This window comes from Taudactylus pleione, unplaced genomic scaffold (genome assembly GCF_031769625.1).
Source record: "Taudactylus pleione unplaced genomic scaffold, aTauple2 ptg000555l, whole genome shotgun sequence".
Classification (NCBI taxonomy): domain Eukaryota; kingdom Metazoa; phylum Chordata; class Amphibia; order Anura; family Myobatrachidae; genus Taudactylus; species Taudactylus pleione.
This window is the reverse complement of record NW_028284957.1, coordinates 1,743,017-1,758,521: the sequence shown is the minus strand read 5'-3', so window position 1 is coordinate 1,758,521 and position 15,505 is coordinate 1,743,017. Positions and strand designations below refer to the sequence as shown.

General features: G+C 47.5%; 1 protein-coding gene across 2 annotated transcripts in view; it reads right to left on the bottom strand.

The window, feature by feature from the left end:
• The window catches only part of TSPAN18 (tetraspanin 18), a 182,614-nt gene that overhangs the window by 109,607 nt on the left and 57,502 nt on the right, over positions 1-15,505 (bottom strand). The window contains exons 1-2 of one of the 2 annotated variants that reach the window (XM_088452634.1): positions 687-744; positions 257-362 (exon numbers count right to left, since the gene is read on the bottom strand). The gene's annotated coding sequence lies outside the window, so the exon portion shown is untranslated. Of the gene's footprint in view, positions 1-256; positions 363-686; positions 745-15,505 lie in introns of those variants that run through there. The other variant, XM_088452633.1, reaches the window with a different exon arrangement.

The window sequence follows — 15,505 nt, the reverse complement described above, 5'->3', positions numbered from 1 at the left end:
GGCTGTTAAAGTCTAGTGCTGGTTGCCCTTAAATCAGAGGGAAATCCACATCTGTTTTTACTTTGACTTTTGGGTAACACTAAGTAGAGAGAACTATCCTGCTGACTATAATGTAGTGGAATCAACACACTTTTTTATTATTATTATTATTTAATCCTTTTATTTTATACTAGAGTGGACATTTACATATGCCCCACAACAGGCGTTCCATCAGCAATGAATCGGGAGAACCGACAACAATTATGAATTACCTTACCTTTGTACAATCTGTAGGGTGTCAGCTTTTATAAGACAGGACACAGCCAGCTGCCTAGTCAGGATTGTAAAATGCAGGACTGCTGTGAGCAGGGGGATGTTACAAGCTGAAACAAAAAGAAAAACAAAAAATACATATATTATCAATGCACTCTAACTCCGAAACCGTCACTTTTGTAGATTGTATGATAGCAGTCTCTGTATTTAAATCACCCACAAAGTTAGATATACTTCGTTAAACAACCAAGGTATTGAATGATGATCAACTTGAAGGCAGATAATGTAATTAAACAACAAATTACAGATTCAGTACAGCACAATAATACGTTTATGTATTTTCCCTTCCATTTCATTATGGTAAGTCAAGATTTTATACTATAGCACATCACTATTGTCTCCTGGAGCAGTGTATATACTAGCTAGCTGCTCACCCTTCCAACAATAGCTCTACGCCTAGCGCATAGCTGGACCCAGAAGTGCCTCTCTCTGCCAGCTCTACTGCCAGCTCGGTGATTATACATCCAATTCTGTGAGTGAAAAGCAGAATAGAGTGGGGGGGGGGGGGGGCTGGGTTGGAAAAACAAGCTTTCCTCAGACCAAATTACACCCATTTCCTGGCCACGCTATCAGATTCTCTGCCCCTCTCCTGGACACACTCTCAGATCCTCTGCCCGTCTCCTGCTCACACGCTCACACTCTCAGACCCTCTGCCCGTCTCCTGCTCACAATATAAGACCTTCTGCCCGTCTCCTGCCCACACTATCAGACCCTCTGCCCATCTCCTGCCCACACTATCAGACCCTCTGCCCGTCTCCTGCCCACACTATCAGTCCCTCTGCCCATCTCCTGCCCACACTATCAGACCCTCTGCCCGTCTCCTGCCCACACTCTCAGACCCTCTGCCCGTCTCCTGCCCACACTCTCAGACCCTCTGCCCGTCTCCTGCCCACAATATAAGACCTTCTGCCCGTCTCCTGCTCACACTCTCAGACCCTCTGCCCGTCTCCTGCTCACAATATCAGACCCTCTGCCCGTCTCCTGCTCACACTATCAAACCCTCTGCCTGTCTCCTGCCCACAATATAAGACCTTCTGCCCATCTCCTGCCCACACTATCAGACCCTCTGCCCGTCTCCTGCCCACACTATCAGTCCCTCTGCCCATCTCCTGCCCACACTATCAGACCCTCTGCCCGTCTCCTGCCCACACTATCAGACCCTCTGCCCATCTCCTGACCACAGTATAAGACCTTCTGCACGTCTCCAGCCCACGCTATCAGACCCCCTGCACGTCTCCAGCACACACTATCAGACCCCCTGCACGTCTCCAGCACACACTATCAGACCCCCTGGACATCTCCAGCCCATGCTATCAGACCCCCTGGACGTCTCCAGCCCATGCTATCAGACCCCCTGGACGTCCCCAGCCCATGCTATCAGACCCCCTGCATGTCTCCAGCCCATGCTATCAGACCCCCTGCACCTCTCCAGCCCATGCTATCAGACCCCCTGGACATCTCCAGCCCATGCTATCAGACCCCCTGCATGTCTCCAGCCCATGCTATCGGACCCCCTGCATGTCTCCAACCCATGCTATAGGACCCCCTGCACGTCTCCTGCTCACACTATCAGACCCCATGCACGTCTCCTGCTCACACTATCAGACCCCATGCACGTCTCCAGCACACACTATCAGACCCCCTGCACGTCTCCAGCCCAAGCTATCAGACCCCCTGCACGTCTCCAGCCCATGCTATCAGACCCCCTGCACGTCTCCAGCCCATGCTATCAGACGCCCTGCACGTCTCCAGCCCATGCTATCAGACGCCCTGCACGTCTCCTGCCCATGCTATAGGACCCCTGCACATCTCCTGCTCACACTATCAGACCCCCTGCACGTCTCCAGCCCAAGCTATCAGACCCCCTGCACGTCTCCAGCACATGCTATCAGTCCCCCTGCACGTCTCCAGCCCATGCTATCAGACCCCCTGCACGTCTCCAGCCCATGCTATCAGACGCCCTGCACATCTCCAGCTCATGCTATAGGACCCCTGCACATCTCCTGCCCATGCTATAGGACCCCTGCACATCTCCTGCTCACACTATCAGACCCCCTGCACGTCTGCTACTGACATCAATGTATTGATTATATTTTTGGAAGCCCTTAATTGAGTATTGTTTATTAACAAAATAAGGCATAGGTTTATATGTGGCTCTTTATTGGGTTCTGCCTGGACAGATTGCACAGAGGCCCTGATTCAGAGCCGGACGCTCTGACCAGAGCGCTCGCTCTGAATCAGGGCCCTCCTCCATTAAAATGGAGCGTCCTCCTGGACGCTCGTATAGCTGTGGGTCACCACCCACAGCATATACAAGCGTCCAACAAGATGGTCGCGATGGTCTTGACCATCGGACTTGCGAGTGAAACCCTGTGGTCGGGTTTCTCAACCACAAGCCCTGGAGTGATTTTGGCTCTATCAGAGCCAAAATCACTCCCACTGACATCACTAGTGATGTCAGTGGGGCCGGCTTCAGACGGTAGGCGTTCCCATGGGAACCCCTCCGTCTGGCAGGCACGCCCCCGGCACGCCCACCAAAGGGGGCGTGTTGTCAATCAACATCGACAGCAGGCCCCCTTTGGTGCGAGACCCGGAGCGATGGAAAGTCCTTCGCTCGCCGGGTCTCGCGCCTGAGCACGACGGAGCTCCCTCCGTCGTGCACATGCGCAGTGGGGAACATCGACCCACTTGCGAGCGTACTGCGGCTCGCGAGTGGGTCTGAATGACCCCCAGAATACTTTGAAGCTCGAAAACCTTCTCCAGCTAGAGATAATTTTCTGACGTGTTTCTGGCGAGTTTTTCCTTTCTTACCCAGCACAAATCTCGGGGAACACTGGGAAGTTTCTCAGACAACCTCAAGCTCAATAGATATTAAATCCCCATGATTTGCGGGGGTTTATTACTCGCCCTAAACTCACAGCCAATTACATTTCGAGAGTGTAACCTAATTCTGCATTTAACAGAATTTTTTTCAATTCAATGTCCGGAATGTACTGCAATCAGGAAATAGCACACGCACAGCTCGAAAATCTGAATTAATAAATATGAGTAAGAGTTTTGTTATTGTGATAACACTGTCTATACGCTCACACAATGGTTTATGAAAACTTGCACTAGGGTTAATATTTTTATCAGGAGCCAATTAACCCACCAGTTGATTTTTGAATTGTGGGAGGAAACTGGAGTACGTGGAGGAAACCCACTCAAGCATGGATAGAACATACAAACTCCACACAGTTAAGGTCGTGGTGGGAATCAAACCTACAACCTGAGGCAGTAATGCTAACCATTACACCTTCAGTGGATAGAAAGTTATCTGTTCTTCTTGAAGGCACCGCAGCCCGCGGAGATTCAGGCCCCTCCCCTTTAGAATGTAAGCTTACGAGCAGGGCCTCTACCCTCTTGTGCTTCTCCTTACTTTACTTTCACCTACTTCTTACCCCCCACCAGGGCACCTAACACTTGGTTGCTTACGCTCTGTTGCATATCTAGGTGTTATGGTCACTTATGTATCAATGAATATTATCCATGTCCTTGTCCTATTTTGTACTGCAAGTCAGTTGTCAAATTATTTCTTTAAGTACTTTGTAAGGCGCTGCGGAACACTTGTGGCGCCATATAAATAAAGGATAATAACAATAATAATAGCCCAGTACCCAGTCAGAGGTTACGTCTCACAAAGCGACAGATGGAGGAAAGGCTCATAGAGAGGTCTCCTCAGTGACCGGATGTTTTCTACCTCTTAAGGTGCCCATCCGCTAGCAGACATGAAAACGACTGCACGGTAATGACATTGTAATCGTGCAGTTGTTTGTCAGTCTGTGATGAGCCTGCACTGAACGAGCAGTCGTTCAATGCAAGCTCATCAATCATCTGCAAACATGCTCAACCTGACGTTATCATCAGATTGACCAGCATGTTTGCACGATGATAGATGTCTACACGACCAGCGGGGACGCGCATCGCTGGTCGTTTTAGACATTTTAGCAAACGATGGAACGATCGTTATCATTCAATCGCTCAACTTTACAGTCCAGTGGATGGGCACCTTTATAGGGGTCTATTTACTAAGCCTTGGATGGAGATAAAGTACCAGCCATTCAGCTCCTAACTGCCATGTCACCTGCTGTGTTTGGAAAATGACAGTTAGGAGCTGGCCAGCTGGTACTTCATCTCCCTTCTCTTTATCTCCATGCAAGGCTTAGTAAATAGACCCCAAAGCCACTAGACCCCCCACAGGGCTCCTCAAGTCCCCTGGGCTCTTCTTAGTGACAAATACGCTGTGAGCGCACGCGCCAGACGCACCATGCTCAGAAGAGGATCACTAGGAATAGCCATTGGAAGGGCACCATCGAATAATTGCAAAGTGTCCATCATCACATCTTCTGTTGCAATGGCATGTAACCATCACCTGCTAACCATCGATGGTCTGCTAGTGCGCATTTGCAACGGGCAGCTATAATTTGCGCACTGCTACGGACACAGACTCTCTCCTTCCTGGTGTAATATTAACATTTACTGATATAGCACCAGAATATTCCGTTGCGCCTTACCATTGGTGTACGCAGCAGGAGTGAGGTCAGTAGCCATCGAAAAGAACTATGTAACGGTGGCGGCCATAACATGCCTGGAATTTAATGGTGAAAGATCAGAGCAGAATCATCAATGGTTGCCAACCACTGGTTACCGATGGCCTCCTCCATGGGTCGATGCTCTGTTCTTTTCACAGAAGCTAAGGGACCCGAGAGGCTACAGCAGCATTACCGAGCCCCGACGACGCACTGTTTCACTTCTGTCGTAATGGTACGATCACTGGTGGAGGCACTCATTGGTATTAAGGCCCCCATTTACTAACAAGTCTTATCACCAAAACGAGTGATACATTTCACAGTGTATGATAAATGGGGCTCCAGCCAATCACCTCCCAACTGTCATTTTTCTAACAGTTGACAGTTGGGAGCTGATTGGCTGGAGCACCATAATTCTACACACTGACATTTATCACTCGTTTTGGTGATAAAACTCGTTAGTAAATGAGGCCCTAAGACAGATATTTACTAATGATCAGTATGCGTAAGGTCAGATTAGATACACATGGGCCAGTGCTCACTGTCGGGATTAATAGTCTCCATTTACTCAGCTGCTTGAGCCTGACCTAAGTGTCCTGCATTTCAAAAAATAAAAATAAATTCTGAGTAACTACAAAATTGAAAAAGGGGCAAATTCAATAAATGTACAAAAAAAAAATAAAAAAAATTAATTGTTGAGTCGCCTCTCCTCCTTCAAAACTACCCCCAGGGGAGTTTCCGTCTTTAAATGAAATTTGTGTTTAAATGTATTAGGAATTAAGACAACGCGTTCAAAACAAATCTTTCTACTAACAATCAAATACATTCTTGGTATACATTTACAAACCACAGGGGGGGTACTCAGAATGCGCTGTCTCACAATAGGGGGTAATTGGCAAACATTTACCCTCGTAAAGTAGTGCGTGATACAAACAATGATGAGAAACTCTGAGCCAGAGCACTCCATTCCCCCAGGCCCACTGATCGGAAGAGGCCCCTAATGAGTGCAGGTATCCAGTCCCTGCTAATCTGGAGAGAACGTGGGGGGGTACCAATCACCATACTAAAATCAAGTAATAATACATATTTTTTTTCTTAAATAGCATAATAGATCATCTCACATGCATCCGAAATTTAACAAATATGATAAAACTCAATGTCCACGTGCGGCTGGTACCAACTATACCTGATTCACACTAAGCCAATATGGAACCTTTATTGGTTACGGAGGAAAAACAGGTTTTGGCAGATTTGTCCTGTCCGTTCGCAAACAGAAGCGCTTATTGATTTGCTCATTACTTTAGATGAGACTTTGAACAATAAATGTAGGATCAGCGTTTATAGAATTAATCCCCCCCCCCAAATTAAATAAATAAGTAAATAATAAAAAAAAAAAAAATTCACATGCCATGAATGTTATTTCAGGAGAACAGGCTGATGGTCCTCACTTCCAGGATTTGGGTTTTAACCCTCTCCGTGCTCTGGTGCCTGAAGGACAGGAAGGAAAGTGCTGAGTGGGCCCCAGTGTCCCCCCGCTGACAGACGACCAGAAAAACAAAGGCCTGGTTTCCTCTTCAGCCAGCAGCTACAGGGAGATTGTGTTCACAATACAATCGGTGATGACCCAGCAGTAAAGCAGCAAATCCCTGAATGTGTAGATGTTTCAGATTAGAGCAAGAAGTCACAAAGTAACAAGGAATCCTGAACTCCACAAGGAAGTAGTCAGAAAAACGACATTTTCTATGTTCTGCCATCATTTAACCCCATCATTATGAGCTGCAGACGCTAGGATTCCCATTTTTGGGTCCACCACCATTGGCAGGCCACAAATTAAAACCTATCTGGTCAGACAGCTTCAAAATGTAGCCATCACTTTAAAATTATTTGGGTTCTCCAGTTAGTTCTCCCAGCACCCCCTCCCCTCCCCATCTGAGTGAAAAATGCCACACATAGAAAAGGTTACTGGTAGCACGAATATTGGACGGTTCTAGTACCCAGTGTGCTGGCACATGTTCCCCCCATCCACACCTGCCTATTTGTTGGACCATTTCTCTGGGAATCCTAGGCGATGGGTGGTCTATGTGGCAAGTAAATGGGGCATGACAATGCGATTCAAGCCATCTAACTGTTGTCCCCACCCACCCACAATCCAGATCATGTAACCAGGGTGTGGGGGCATAATGATACTATTACCCATATAAAGCCTCTGTCCTGCCCACCTCATTAGGCAAGTTGGCGGGATCCAGGATGGTGCAGTACCTGAAATTCTGATTTCCCACGAGAGTAATCAAGTATAACCCAAACACATTGCGATTTGTAGCCATTCACGTCTAAAAGCACTTCACTGGCCAGTAGAATTGCACTGTGCAGGGACAGTTTAATCTACTGTTCTCAGTTATCAGCTATTTTCAACAAATGTCAAAAACAAACCTGGTGCTCTTCGGTTGGTTAACAGACAGGAAGTCTGCTGTGCACAGGAAAGAGATATACCCCCCACCCCTTCCAATTCTCCAGGAGCCTCAGTTCTGATAATCTCTTGCATATATTTACGAATGCTACTAACAACTCTTTTAAAAACTACAACTTATTGATATTGGGCACAGTAGCGCATACAAAAATAAATAGAAAGCAGGCAACTTCAAATCTGATAGATGGATAAGGCCAGCACAAAGGTGGTGATCTCGTCATCAACAATTGGTAAATTCCCCAAGACCTAATTCTGATCAGCACATTTTTTGATAAATAGGTGCGTGAGAGTAAATACTGTGGATTCAGCAGGCTCCCCCATGGGTAGGAGTCATGCGAGGCACCTGTGAGACCAATGTGGGGGGAATGGGTTGTCAAACACGGATGAGAGAAGATCACACATATACAACAATGCAATAAGATAAGAGAAATACTAATAAATAATATAAACAATTATTTACTTTCAATGAATACAATCTAGTTCCATCCCTTATGCCATAAAACAAAAGTAACTTGGCATTGTCCCTTTAACGTACGGTCTTCTCTCTTACCACCAGCGGTGAAAGGGTTAGCCGCAGAGGAGGCCAGACACTAATTATCAGATGTAACCATAAAAGCCCCCTGGCCTGCCAGCCCCCCCCCCCCCCCCCCCCCCCCACAGCCAGCTTCATAATTATGGCTTTGTTCATTTTCTTTAATCACTCCAGGATTCCAGCTGTAGCTTCTTTGAGGGACAGAAAGTGTCTGTTATTAATTAAACATATCGGGCAATTAGTTGCAACACTTCACAATAAATTAGTCCAGCAGTGCGGTGTTACCGGGGTCTACAAGGGGATATGCCTAGAAGCGTCAGGAGGAGGAAAGAAAGAGATAGCGATGGTCTACAAATGGTTTTACTTGTTAAAAATAACCTTTATAAAAATCCTGTACAGAAGTGACGGTTCTAAGCAGTTATAAAGGGAATAGTGTACTCGCTTGATATAAGCCAGAAAAGGAGGTCAGTGGTCATACACACTGTACCTCCCGAGTGTCCCGATTTCAGCGGCTCTGTCCCTCCACCCCAATTGGGAAAGCATTGTCACATGGGACGGATGTTTGGAAGGTGTATCCCATTCTACAACTGATTGCTGTACGCAGCAGTCAACGGGAATTTGGAGGAGCGGACGAGGAAAAGGGTCAGCCTAGATCTTATTATGGCCTGGATCATAAGTTCTCAAACTCCGTCCTCAGGACTCCAAACCGTGCATGTTTTCCAGATCTCCTCACAGAATCACAAGTGAAGTAATTAGATCCACCTGTGGGTCTTTTAAAATGTGTCAGTGAGTAATGAATGCACCTGTGGGTGATTCTCTGTGACACGCACAGGACATTTGCATACATCCAAGTACGTGAACTGTTTCTATACCACAATTTGTTTTTTTTTCGGTTGTCCAATTCTTAAATATTTAGTCGGTCGAAAATCTACACCAGAAAGAAATTCAGTACAGTAAACGGTTTCTTCTGGAATTTTTAAAAACTCTGCATGATGCACAGGATTCTGAGTTTTCAAAAAATTCTTCTCTCAGGGACAGCAAGAGAGAGAGGCTGGTGAGGATGCACCAGGAGGCCACTAACCTGACCTCAATTCACCCTGAATATTAAGAGCGCCCACAGAGAGGCACCCATAAGGTGACCTTCCCTGAAATCTGCTGAACTCTATAGTGCACCAAATGTCAAAACTGCTCTGTTCTCAATTAGCAGCCAAAGCAGAGGAGTAGAATAAACAGAATGTGTCCAGAACACAGGTCTCGCCAGTCACTGGTTCTGTAAGACAGGGACAGCTGGTTTGTAAATGAGCTAATCGTGGCCGGGTTGTGGTAAACTCTCTCGCACACATCTGACGGGTTATGTTTGTGGCTGGACACAAAGATAAACACTTTGATCCGTAATCTCACAAAGAGTTGCCCAGCAGCTGTCGCCACCGATGCTAACTGCGGACATTGTGATAGAATAAGATGGCTGTCACACTGCCCTGTATCGATGAAAGAGACTTTTTTTTTTTTTTTTTTTTTTAAAGCTTTCAAAAGGGCCTTTAAACCACATGTTGTAAGTGTAACTTTAACAGATTTAAAAGATAGGGATCATTATCCCCGTGGTACCTATATCATCAATGCGCATTAACATTTTTCGTTGGTGGACATGAGGCCCTTTTTGTGGGGAATAGAGCTGAATATGTTGGTTTTAGAGCTTTTTATTTTTTTCAAGTGACTCTTGGGGTCTTCGTCAAAGTTCTAGCCAACCCAAAGAAACAAAGGGCGGTATTCAATTAGTTTCGCAATCCTCGGAAAAGCTTCACCTGCCCGACTTTTCGCCGACATCGAGTGTTTTGGACGCGGGAACTTATCGTGCGCGTCGCCGCTATTCACCGTATTCAATTACAAACCACGCGAAAACGCCAAGCGGCAAAGTCGGAACAGGCTGTTAGAATTGGGGAAATCAGCCTGAACCCCCAAAAAGACGCACTAACATTGGGGATCTATGTAGAGGTGTCCGAATAGCCCTAATGAAAGTGTTTGGGGTACTTAAGTTGTTTCAATAGCTTCTAATTAGCGTCTTTGCACAAGTGGTGAAGAATGTCAAATTTGGGGTACTTAAAAATATGCTAGCACCCATTTTCATGTCTAAAGTGAACTTTTAAAAAAACGTGAAAAACCACCCTCATATATACACCCGCAATCCTAAAGAAGTCTATTTCGCTAGTTTTTATACTTGTCCCCTCACTTTGTACTTTTTCGCCCCCAAAATGAAAGTACTTTTTTGGGGTGTTCTTATGTTCTTATGTTTTTTTCCTGGGATTTTTTGACACAGTTGTCCTTTGGGGGGGCTGTCCCAACGGTCCTGAGTGGTTTCCCCACGTTTGCACCCCAAAATTAAAAGTTCCGACCATGCAAAAAGCCCCGATCGGCAATACTTTTAGCGGAAAACGGCTTTTCGCTTCTAATTGAATACAGCCCAAAGTTCGGATCTCATTGAGCGTGAAAAGCAAACAATGTTGCAATGCAAGCGGGACAAATGCAATTTCTTTGGGCAAGCAGGTAAACACTGGCTGCTTCTGCATGTACAGATGTGTCCCCTCGCATCCTCGCTGCACATACTGTAAAGGCGCGCACGCATCGCTCCGTGCCGTTAGCCGCGTCTGTGTGCACCACGGTACACCACGTTGCGCACTGCGTTCGCACCATGCAATCCTATGGGCTTGGGGATGCGAACGCAGCTAGCGACTCATGCCATGCATCGGGCGATTTGCCGCACAATCGGCAATGATGCAACTGGACATATCAGTGGTACACAAATACAGACAGCGTTACTTTTATACTGCAAGTTAGAGCTAGATGAGGTAAGATGCAGCCCAGCGGTTATTTTTTTGCTGTGGTAAGTGACGCCACCGTTGTGACAACCTTGCTGCATAGGGGTTTGTGGTGCAAGGCATACTGGCCATTTTTTTATTTGTTATATTGAGTGACCTACTGGTGTCACTATCGAGAATTACATTATGTTTCTGCTTTATGTACCTACGCTGAATGACAAATTCCACACAAAAGTAACCACATAGTATTAATAAATCAGTTAAAGATTCTCGTACAGAGAAGCACAGACTGTGTAGTGGTTAGCGTTACTGCCTCACAGCACTGAGGTCATGGGTTCGATTCCCACCTGTGTAGAGTTTGTATATTCTCCCTGTGCTTGCGTGGGTTTCCTCCGGGTACTCCGGTTTCCTCCCACACTCCAAAAATATACTGGTAGACTAATTGGCTCCCCACAAAATTGACCATAGTGTGTATGTGTGTGATCATGCGATAGGGAATATTGACCCTCATTCAGAGCCGTACGCTCTGAGCAGAGCGCACGCTCTGAATGAGGGCCGGCCTCCATGAAAATGGAGCGTCCTTCTGGACGCTCGTATAGCTGTGGGTCACCACCCACAGGCTATACGAGCGTGCATTTTGATGGCCGCGATGGTCGAGACCATCGCGACCATCGAAATTGCGATCCGGAGCCTGCGGTTGAGGTTTTCAACCGCAAGCTCCGGAGTGATTTTGGCTCTATCAGAGCCAAAATCACTCCCACTGACATCACTAGTGATGTCAGTGGGCCGGCTTTTGACGGGAGGCGTTCCCGTGGGAACGCCCCCGTCAGGGAGGCACGCCCCCGGCACGCCTACCAAAGGGGGCGTGCTGTCAATCAACATTGAGAGCACGCCCCCTTTGATCGGACACAACGAGCGAAGGACTTTCCTTCGCTTGTCGCGTCTGGCGCATGCGCACGACGGAGCTCCCTCCCTCGTGCGCATGCTCAGTCCAGAACATCGACCCACTTGCGAGCGGACAGCCGCTCGCGAGTGGGTCTGAATCAGGCCCATAGATTGTAAGCTCCACTGGGGCAGGGACATATGTGAATGGTAAGATATTCTCTGCGGAATATGTGTGTGCTATATAAATAACTGGTAATAATAATAATAATAATAATAATAATAATAATAATAATATTATCTGAGAGTGAGGGTAGGACATAATTTGGCAAGGGAATCCCAATGCATGCCTTTTACATTGGTTTTCATTTGCCTGCTCAGGATAGCGATTCTCCCAGCCAAATGCCCTCAGTCCCACCAGCGTCAGGCCAGTATCTCATTACATCACCAGCCTCCTGGTAGACCCTTTGGAACAGAGGTGGAAGCAAAGCAAAAAAAGCAAGTAACTTTGTATCTGGAACATACCAAGCTGCACTGCAAAGGATTCAAATATATGTATTTACTATGCATGCAGGGTAAATATTGGCTGCTTTTGCATGTAGCCCACAAATGCTGGACAGCTTTATTCTTACACTGCAAATTAGATCAGGGGCAAACACAGGATTTCTAGAGGGGGGTTTCCAAATGCTTGATTTTAAAGCAAGTGTGGACATAGGGCATGATTCAGTAGTGATTGCAATAGCGATTACGTGCGCATGCTCACTGCGATAACTTGCTAATCCTCTGCGATCACAATGCTGCTGCAGCACAACATAAGGACGCCCACCTTACCTTACACACATCTGTAATACTTAGCAAGAATGGGAAACCATCGGTAACATGGAGTACCATCACAGCCTCACGCACACTAGCACAAGCTCTGACCTTACTCAGGAATTGCTAAGCTCATCGCACGCAGTGACAGCCCAAGCTGCGTAGGGCATCACAGTGCCTAATTTATGCACACCCCTGTAACGGCGATCAAACGCAGTGGCACGCTTGCACCCCCGGTCACCACCCCAAATGGTGGTTCCTGTCAATTACTCTGCGATGGGTCTGCATAGTCACCACGTTTGCAGTCCTGATCACAGCGGCTGGTTTGTGCACGCGCACTGCGATGCATGCACAGAACGCAACAATCGATTGATTGCGTGCGTAATCGCAGCTGCGATCCTTGCTGAATCAGGCCCATAACCAGCTATAATATACGTCATACGAAGTATAGCGTATGTAATAATTCTGACATATACAGGACCAGTGATCACAGTAAGCCATTATATGCGGCAGTAGGGCTATCCTGCCTGAGCGGAATGTTTTTATTTTAGATGTGGGCTAATTTACAGAAAATTTGAGCACATTTGGGATCTGGGGGAGCAGCAAAAGATCCTTGTACTTCCCTGGACACATATGTACACAATGGTCTCCTTATGTATTGGACAGTGTATTATTATACAGCATTAGCAACTGACCCTACAAATGGACTAGATCATTGCACCCCTAACAATGCATGTTTTCCAGATCTCATAGTTGGTGCACAAGTGTATTCATTGCTGGCTCAGACTTTAAAAGATCAAGAGGTGATGCAAATTATTTCATTTGTGACACGGGGGGGGGGGGGGGGATCTTAAAAACATGGAACTTTAGTTTTATATGCTATTTCAATTGAAGTCGTCATGGTGTGGGTTTGGGAGGGGTGTTTCCAGGCAACCGGAAACCCACCCTGCGTTTGCCTATGTTGATATGAGTTTGGTCACTCCCCTCCCATCTCTGTATATCCCTCTGCACATCATACATCTCCCCCCTGCAATGCAGCATGGTTTTACCAAGGTACAAGTTATTTGCATTTTTTTCCCTTTGCTCCCACCCAGAATCAGCCTCTTTGTCACATAAAACATTGCGATAGTAAAACCCTAGAAATCTTGTTGCCATTATGCTGTCTATAAGTACATTTATTCAGAAGTTCAGCAATAAAATCTGCCCCATACATGTCATTGCAGTGAGGAGTTTTCCCTCGATTAAACCCAAAATTCCTTCACAATAATTATACTATGACTTCTATGTAAATATACAAGGAAAGGAAATATAATTTAGGACAGCTACCCCCATCATTTAGATTATATTTATCTCTATGTACAGTATTCTGTGGCCATAAGTAGATATAATATCAAAACCTATTAATCAGTGGCACTGATCATATATACCATCACAGGGAAAACCTTGCCAGCATTGCTACGATTAGCACAGACATTGACACTATATTACTATACAGGAAAATACTCTTAACATTGTAACACTATAAAAATAAGGGAAAGACCTCAGTAGACTGTCAAAGATTATATTGTAACAAAACAAAAGACAATAGATACAAATTGAATACAGTGACAACCAAAACCTATTTAACAACAAGGAAACCGATAAGAACTGTGATTTATGTAAAGAGCAGTTGACAATATCAGCGGTGAGTGCAAGTGTTTGCATTCGCATTGCGATCACAGCCTAACATAAGGACGCCCACTTCCCCTTAATCACATCTGTATACGTGGGCAACATAATCGGTAACATCGGACCCATACAGACAGTTAAGGCAGGTCAGACCTTACTCAGGAATTGCTTATTTCAGCGCACACTATGAGACCTCAGGCTGCACGCAGTGGACAACTTATGCACGCCCCTGCAACACCATCCCAACGCACTAGTACGCCTGCGTTCGCCCGACCACCCCTCCATCATCACCCACAAATGGCACTTCTTCAGATGCCGTTAGCTGTGGGGGCTAATATCCGGAATGCATCTCATTCCAGATATTGGTAAATTTGGCAGCAATGCGTCCCCCATAGAAACCTATGGGGGAGGCGGCTGCCAGCAGTAACGGAGGGATTACAGCAGGAATCGGAGATACCCATGGCCGCCTGCATCCGATAGCGCCGCTGCCCGCAGACCCGGTCCCCATTAAGACAAAATGGTTGGGGCTGGTGCGGGCACGCTTCGGCCGCTCCGGCTCCAACATGACCTGGCCTACACCCGCCACAGCCCAGCCCTTTGTTATGACGGCGCGCATGACGCCACGCGCGCCGTGTCATAACAAGGGGCTGGGCTGCTGGAGGGAGAGGATCGACTGGAGCCGCGGACCGAGAGGAGCAGCAAGGAAGAAGCAGCCAAGGAAACTAGGTAAGTGGCGACGCCTGCAGTGGTATTTTTTTTTTGCGGGGGGGGGGGCGCAAAGCTGAGACACACACTGGGGGGAGAGTGAGGCTGACACGCTGAGACTGGTGGGGGGGGAATAAGGCTGACACGCTGGGACTGGTGGGGGGGGAATAAGGCTGACACGCTGGGACTGGTGGGGGGGGAATAAGGCTGTGAGGCTGACACACTGGGACTGGTGGGGGGGGAATAAGGCTGACACGCTGGGGCTGGTGGGGGGGAATAAGGCTGACACGCTGGGGCTGGTGGGGGGGAATAAGGCTGACACGCTGGGGCTGGCGGGGGGAATAAGGCTGACACGCTGGGGCTGGTGGGGGGGAATAAGGCTAACACGCTGGGGCTGGTGGGGGGGAATAAGGCTGACACGCTGGGGCTGGTGGGGGGAATAAGGCTGACACGCTGGGGCTGGTGGGGGGAATAAGGCTGACACGCTGGGGCTGGTGGGGGGAATAAGGCTGACACGCTGGGGCTGGTGGGGGGAATAAGGCTGACACGCTGGGGCTGGTGGGGGGAATAAGGCTGACACGCTGGGGCTGGTGGGGGGAATAAGGCTGACACGCTGGGGCTGGTGGGGGGAATAAGGCTGACACGCTGGGGCTGGTGGGGGGAATAAGGCTGACACGCTGGGGCTGGTGGGGGGAATAAGGCTGACACGCTGGGGCTGGTGGGGGGAATAAGGCTGACACGCTGG